The following is an 8664-nucleotide window of genomic DNA, read 5'->3' as shown; positions in this document are numbered from 1 at the left end:
TATATATATATATATATATATATATATATATATATATATATATATATGTATATATATATATGTATATATATATGTAGGAGGGTGTATGTGTATATAAATAAATATGTGAGTGTGGGCATATATATGTTTAGGTATACATAGACAGAGGGCACAGGATGAGTTGAATATGAAGGGATGATATCTAAAAAATAAAATTAAGAGATGAGAGAGAAATTTATTGTGAGGAGAAAGGGAGAGATAGATTAGGGTAAATTATCACATAAAAGAGGCAAGAGAAAACTGTTACAGGGGAAAGAAAGAGCAGAAAGGTGAAAGGAAATAGGGAAACCTTATTCTCATTGAATTTGGCTTAAGGAGGAAATAACATATACACTCAATTGGGTATCTTACCCTACAGGAAAATAGGGGGGTAGGAGATAAGAGGGGGAATGATAGAAGGGAGTACAGTTTGGGGGAGAGGGTAGTTAGAAGCAGACATTTTTGAAAAGGTATAGGGTCAAAGGAGAAAATAGAATAAGTGGGGGGGTGGGATAGGATGGAGGGAAATATAGTTACTATATTATATAATTATATTATATAATATAGCTATAATATAACTATATTATATAATATAGCTACTATGGAAATGATTTGGATAACTAACACATGTACAACCTGTATTGAATTTTTTATCTTCCCAGTTGGGGCAGGTGAGGAGGGAAGAAGGAAAATAATCTGGAGCTAAATGTTTTAAAAACAAATGTTTAAAAAAAATTGTTTTGTTTTTTTTATGTGCAACTGGGAAATAAGATATACAGGCACTGGGGTATAGAAATCCATTTTGCCCTACTAGAAAGTTGGGGGGGGGTGAGGGGAAAGTATGTAAGAGAGAACAGATTTGTGGAAGGGGTATTTAGTAGGCCTGCTATTTTGGGGTGGGGGTAGGGGAAAGACGGGAAAAATTATAACTCAAAATCTTGTGGAAATGAATGTTGAAAACTAAAAATAAATTTTAAAAAATTTTAAAAAGATATTTCTTATGTAGTTCTTCTGTATATTCTTGTCATCTTCTTAATCTCTTCTGCTTCTGTTAAATTCCTTTCTTTTTTCATCTTTTATCATGCCCATTTTTGCATGAAACATTTGTTTGTTATCTCTAATTTTCTCTCTTGTATTTCCCATTCTCTTTAAAAATTTATTCTTTGCATTGGTCATTTAAGAAAACCTTGTCTCCCCTTGCTATTCCCTGGAATTCTGCATTCAGTTGGGATTATCTTTTTTCTTTTTCTACTTTCTGATTCCTTTTTTTTCCCCCTCAGTTATTTGTAAAAGCCTCCTTAGGCAGCCACTTTGTTTCTTGCTCATTTTCTTTGTAATGTTTTTTTCTTGCTGCATCCTTAACACACATCACAATATTGTGAACCTCTGTCCTTGTTTTCTTTCTACCAGATCCATTCCCTTAAATGTATTGATCACCTCCACTTCATTTTCATAAGGGATGTAAGTCATATCTATATGGTCTGATGGTTTTTCCTGCTTCCTTTCACTTAAGTCTGAATTTTGCAGTAAGAAGCTCATGATATGAGTTACTGTTAGTCCCTAAATAGCACTTCTTCACTTTTGACTGCAAATTATATATTCAATCTGATTTTGATATTGGTCATCTGGTGATGTTCATGTATAGAGTCATGTTTTGAGTTGTTGAAAAAGAGTGTTTGATTTGACCAGTGACTTATTAGTTTTGTTCCTGCCTCATTTTGTATTTCAAGCCCAAATTTTCTTATTATTCCAAATATCTTTTTATTTCCTACTTTAGTATTCCAGTGTACCATGATGAATGCAATACCGCATGTGATTGTGCGTGTGCACGTGAGTTATTTCTAGAAGATGTTACAGCCCTTCATGGAATTGGTCAACTTTGGCCTCTTTGGCACCAGTGGTTGGAGTATAGACATGTATTACTGTGATGTTAAATTGTTTGCCTTGGATTCAAACAGATATCATTCTGTTATTTTTGAGATTATACCCTGGTACTGCTTTTATTGACTACAAGGGCTACTCCCATTTCTTCTCAGGGATTCTTACCCATAGTAGTATGTAATGATCACCTGAATTAAATTCATCTATTTCTGTCCATTTAAGTTTACTGACACCGATTGATGTTAATATTTAATCATTACCACCAACAACTGTTTACCAACTGGCACTAATAGGCAGATGGGCACAATAGCTCTGGGAGAGACAGCTCCCCCTATCTCTGAGACTACTGGTCCTATTTCCATCTCAACCTTCACAGCCATTATCTTGGGCAGCAGCCCCTATAAAGAAGGGGCTAGCTGTTCTTACTAACTACCAAATAACTAACATTCACAGGGCAGGCAAGTCAGCTTCATTGAAGCAGTGGAACAATCTGAGAGAGAGACAGGAAGTAGCATATACCTGACAAGTTAAACCACCTTCATCACCTTGACCACTATGTCCTCTTGGACCCTGATTGGAGAAAGACCAGGACCCTGAACCCAAGAGATCTTTGGAATAACAGGGCATACAGCCCAGTACCCATAGGAATCATCCTGGGAAACATCCTCTGTAAAGATGCAGCCTGGAAACCACTGCAGAAACTATAGCCACAGCTATTGAAGACCTAGAAAAGAAATTCTTGTCACTGAAGATCTTGGTGCCATCAAATGGTTCAGCATCAGAAATGGATATGAAATAAACAGTATTGTTTATTTCTAAACAGTAGAAATGACATTAAAATAGAGGCATTGCTGTCTGCTTTGGCATTGTCCCCTAAACACCATGGGTCCTTTCTTATATATAAGTTCTTCCTAACTTATATTTGAAACCTTCCATATGTTGTTCCATTAATATGTGAACTCCTTGAAAGAAAATGTTTTAATATTTCATTTAGAAACTTAGCACAGTGCTTTACACATAATAAATATTTAACGTTTTTTTAAATCATTTCATTCATTCTATATTATTCTTTTTACATTTTCTTTTTCCCAGAGAGATGAAGAGTTTATCATCAGCAGCTTAGCTTAGTACCTTGCCTTATACTGGCATGAAAATAATATCTTGAGATATGTCGTTGCTGAATTTTATTGATCTACTATATCTATATACGTGTTTTAAATGACTGGTATGTGGATAATTATTTGATCTATTTTGGCATGTGACAACAACTTTTGGTACTATTTTTCATGATTTAAATTCATGCCTGTAACTGATAATAGTATTAATATTGTTCAGCATGTTAATAGCAAAGAACTTTTCTGTAATAGTACACATTTTTATTTCTCAAATTAATACTTGTAGGTTGTTGATAATATACAGAGCAATATCATAAAAATATAGGAGGAGAAAAATTGAATAATATTATCATATGTTTGGTGTGGAAAAGCCGAGAGATATCCTAGTATTAGGCATAAGCTTAGGTTATAAGGATAAAGATATTTTAAGAGTATTGAACAGAAATGTGAAGTACAAATAAAATCACAAATGTATAAGCAGGTGAGATGATTCAGGAAGATTTTGTGATATTACTTGTTATCTGAATGAACCTGAATATTTCCTCAAAGATTCAAAGTAGCAATATCTAGGAGCTATATATCAATCCACCCTCTGAGGAAAAAGAAAGCTCCCCCTCACCTGCCCCTCAAAAAAAAAAGACGAATAAGCAAACAGAAGCCATACTAAGCAAAGCAGATTTTATCAAAGAGAAATTGAATGCAACAAATAAATCTAGAAATATTAATTCATGCATTAAGAAATATAGATAAGACTGAGATCATATTCCCTGTAATAGGTATCACAGACCCAAAACTGGAATTCCCTATAGACATGAAACATGTTCCTCAGGAGAATAGCACTGAGAATTTAGAATGGACAAGCAACAGTGAGCTTACAATAAAGGAAGGTGTCTTCATCAGAGAGAGTAACAAGACTATCAGAGAATCTGAGGAATAACCTGAGTGGCAATAAATATTCTAATTGGTGCCAACTGAATGTCCACTAGAACAAACATATACAAACTTTAGGTGAAATGCTTGAAAGGGATGCATCAATAGAAGTGAATGCTAATCTTTCCATTAATACTAGGCAGATAAAAGTAAAAATTCAATTTAATTCATACTTAGGATAGAACAATGCCTACAGAGATTGATTTAGATGGATGCATTGGATCTTGAGAAAGTAGATAATATCAAACTAATTTTCTAAGTAAAGGCTTGATACATGACTTTTTGCAACCAGCATCATTGCCACTATGCAGATGATGAAACCACTGTCAATAATGCTAGAGGTGAGAGGCACTCCTGAACTTAAAATGTCAATCTGTTATGAAGGACTCAGTCTTAGTTGGTTTAATATCCTCTTCCTGAGTGTGGGCTGCTGAGACAATGCAAAGGACCACCACTCACCAGTACAGAGCCAAATGTGCAAACCCAAAATTGATCCAGTGAGAAAAAGATACAGGGTATAGTGAGGGAAAACAAAACATTTTCTTGAATATTTAGAAGACCAGGGGAATGTAGAGTAGGAAGGCCTGACATGAGAGTACCTCCTTTAGAAGTAACCTGAGAAACTGACTCCCCATTTGTTATAATCATAGATTAGATGGCCATACTTATTTCGAATATAATAATACAAAGCATGGAGCATTATTTGTATAAAAGCTAAGATATTTTTTTTTCATCTCAAGAAACCAGGGTAGACTAGTATAAGGTAGTTCGGGGTACCCTGGATTAATTTCTAGGCAACCTGTAGTTTTCAGTCTTAGTTTTGTGATGGGATGTGTACTGTCATAATGCTATGGTTAAGGAAGAGAAAGAAAAGACTGTTTTCATCTGTGCAGCTTTGATAGTAAGCTCCACTGCATTCCAGGAGTACCTGCCACTGTATTTTTTTTTCCTTTTGGAGGGCAATTGGGGTTAAGTAACTTGCCCAAGGTTACATGGCTAATTTTTTGTGTGGGTGTTAAGTGTCTGAGGCCAGAACCGAACTTGGGTCCTCCTGACTCCGGGGCCAGCGCTTTACTCACTGTGCTACCTAGCTGCCCCATACCTGCCACTTTTTAATGACTGATACAGAAAATAGTTGGAAACATATACTTCCTGGGATTGTTGTTGTACTGTGATGACATCATTGTCTTTTGAAAGACACTGGAAGAGGCATGTTAGAAAATGAAGTAATAACAACACTAAACATATATGTACCAAATGGCAAAGCATCCAGATTCTTAAAGGAAAAATAAAATGAGTTACAGGAGAAAATAGATAATAAAATTATGCTAGTGGGGGAATCTCAACTTTGCCCTGTCAGAACTAGAAAAATCCAACCATAAAATAAATAAGAGGAAAATTGATTTTTCAAAGAAATGAATAGAATTTTATTTTATTTGCTTTTTGGAGGGAGGAGGGCAGGGCAGTTGGGGTTAAGTGACTTGCCCAACATCAAACAGCCATTAATTGTCAAGTGTCTGAGGCAAGATTTGAACTCAGTTCCTCCTGACTCCAGGGCTGGTTCTCTATTCACTGTGCTACCTAGTTGTCCCAATGAATAGAATTTTAGAAAAGTTAGATATGATAGACCACTAGAGAAAATTGAATGGGAATAGAAAGGAGTAAACCTTTTCAGCTTCAAGTGGCACCTTCACAAAGATTGATCATGTATTAGGGTATAAAACCTTGCAAACAAATACAGAAAAACAGAAATATTAAATTTGCCCCTTTTAGACCATAATGCAATACAAATTACATTCAGTAAAGGAGCATGGAAGCACAGATTAAAAAGTAATTATAAACTAAATAAATCCAATCCTAAAAACAATGAATGGGCCAAAGAACACATCGGGGAAACAATCAATAATTTTATTAAAGAGAATGACAACAGTGAGACAACATTCCAATATTTGTGGAATGCAGTCAAAGGAGTACTTAGGGCAAAAATTCTCTATCTAGACATGTACATCAATAAAAGAAAGAAAGAGCATATCAATAAATGGGCATGCATCTAAAAAGGGGGGAGATAAATTAAAAATCCCCAATTAAACACTAAAATGGAAATCCTCAAAATCAAAGGAGAGATTAATAAAACTGAAAGTAAGGTAATAAATAAAACTAGAAACTAACTTCATGGAAAACATGAAAATAGATACCATTGCTTGATTTGATTTAAAAAAAAAAGAAATAAATCCAAATTACTAGTGTCAAAGGTGGGTGAATACATCACCCATGAAAATGAGATTAAAGCAATTATTAGGAGTCATTTTGCCCAATTATATGTCAATAAAACTGATAATCTAAGTGAAATGGATAAGTAGTTATCCCTTTCCCATGCACTGGTGTTGGCTTGTGCAAACCCAGTAAACCTTTTGTTTTCCACATAGAGGCCACTCTGGAAGTCTTGGGAGATATATAGTACCAAGAGAGTGATAACCACTAAAGACAAATTACATTTATCAGCGGAAGTTTTACTGACAGTGAAATTTGTTGCTCCATCTGCAAGCATGACTTCTTGACTCTTTGAAGTGAACTTTAACTGAGAGGTTCAAAGCTATGTGCATTGAAAAAAAACTCCAAGTATGGACTGACCACAAAATAATCACATTTTTACCAGTACCAAGTTGGATGCTGCTTGTCAGAGATGAATGACAGCACTGGCATATATGATTTCAGCATACATTGTAGGCTTGGTGAGACTGCTTTATGCAAGTGCCTTAACTGACATGCCACACAACACTGGAACTTGATAACCAAGGAATTAGACTACAGTCTGGTAGAAGTACAGCTGTAAACTGGGAATTCTGATAGCATGCCAAATGTATATATAAACCTTTTGCCATTGAACCAGTCTTCCTTGACTCAATTTTCTAGATGATTGCCTGTGAAACACATGACTGAAGGACTAAGAGCAGTGATATGAGCCAGAAAGGAAAAGAAGCTAAAAACTTAAGTTTCACATAAGATCATTCCCTTTACTCCTGAGACAGTGGCAGAACTTAGCTGAGAATTGGTTGACTTTGTAACATTGAACTAGAAACAGTTACTGCTATCCAAAGCACACATCACAATAGTCATAAATCACTGACTTTAAACATGAGTCAAAAAAGGATCTTATAACCAGTAAGAAACATGTTTTACTTCTCCAGCATGACTAAAGAGATAATCAAAAAGTGTGAAACATGTGCCAGATAAGTAATGTACAGAGAAAACCATTACCATTCCATGCTCCATATTTGAAGAACATATTTACCAATAAACCTTGCCTGTATTGACCTTCTGTCTCTGAAAGTGTACAGTCATATTTTAGTGGAGACTGACCACTTTACTATTTCTGTTACCAACCTGTGTTACATATTTAGAAAATACAATTACCAATAAATCTTTGAAATTTATGTATATTGACTCGATATATGATTTTAGTGTCGACTGATCATTTCACCAGGTGTGCACAAGCATACCCAATCAGAAACCAATAAGTGTCTACTGTGACCGAAATACTGTGGGGAAAGTATTTTAGTAGAGCAATTCCCTGCCAGGATTCACTCTGAAGAAACCAAAGACTTGTGGACTCTCAGAAGGTCACAAGTTAGAAAATTAGGAAAAGAGATAACTTTTTCTTAGGACTTCTTAGAGACTCTGTTTTAAGATATCTGTAGAGCCAGGGATTATTCTTTATATTTCCCTATATCTATTCATCATGAATATTTTATTTGTAAAAAGAATTGGTAGATTCTAGAAATGGTTGTTCTGAATAACATCACCAAAAATAAAATGGGCTATAGTTGAATAGAGAGGAAGCAACTAGTTACTGATGAGGAAATTATTTGTGAGTCTATTATCTTTGTGCAATTATATTACTGACTTGTTTGGACCAAGAACAATATTAGTACAAAGTTAGAAGGAAAAATAAAAATAAGAAAAATATGGCATTTCTGCCTAACCTCATATTTATATTTATCTTTCTCTGATATGATACACAATTTCATAAGAATTGAAAATGAATATCATTCATGGGATAATGGAGAAGTATATGGTGGGTATTGAAAAACTATAACACTTCCTCCTTGTTCTATTTTTACTATAGCAAACCCTGCTGGAACACATATGGATATGAGATGAGCCACCCTGGCCATGTTCAAAAACATATGCTTACTGCCAAATTATTTTGGGGAGACACAATAATCCATTGACCCCCTGGGGCTGCATTGAAGAAGATTGGTTGCTGAAACAATAAAAGTGGTCTTCACAGTAAACCTTAAAAGGAGTGTTACTACTCTCTAATTCTCTTCCTCTTTCCATATGCCAAGTGCATAAGCGCTCTGCAAGAGACTGTCCCTTGGCCTCTGTGTGGGAAGGAAAGGTACCAGTACCCTTCCCACCCTCTGCTATGATGCTATTCAAACATATCAGGCCCATGTGCTGCTTATGTGAGCCTAAGCCTGGCTATCAAGCACCCAACTTTTTTCACCATATCTTCTCCCTGAGCATAGGCAACTGAGGAATGATATTCTGATGAATATATCCATGTTTGGAGGCAGCCTCATGGGTTTGGGAACTTTTGGGGTTCTCAGAACTGACTGGTAGAAGGAGGAGTTTTCTAAAACTAGACCTTCTTAGATAAAATGAGATGATCCTTAGGAGGATGAGACCAAATCTTGCCCTGGCTGACCAGAATATA

At 35.4% G+C, this 8664-nt stretch overlaps 1 long non-coding RNA gene across 1 annotated transcript in view; it reads left to right on the top strand.

The window, feature by feature from the left end:
• The window catches only part of LOC138156959 (uncharacterized), a 24592-nt gene extending 16357 nt beyond the window's left edge, over positions 1-8235 (top strand). The window contains exon 3 of the long non-coding RNA XR_011167251.1: positions 8071-8235. This is a non-coding gene — a long non-coding RNA (uncharacterized lncRNA). The remainder of the gene's footprint in view (positions 1-8070) is intronic.
• The last annotated feature ends 429 nt before the right edge of the window (positions 8236-8664 follow it).

The sequence above is a fragment of the Petaurus breviceps genome, unplaced genomic scaffold (genome assembly GCF_028583685.1).
Source record: "Petaurus breviceps papuanus isolate PSGF00001 unplaced genomic scaffold, PetGlider_PUasm1.0 164, whole genome shotgun sequence".
NCBI lineage: Eukaryota > Metazoa > Chordata > Mammalia > Diprotodontia > Petauridae > Petaurus > Petaurus breviceps.
Note: the sequence above shows the minus strand (reverse complement) of the source record. Positions and strands in the feature narration are given on the sequence as shown.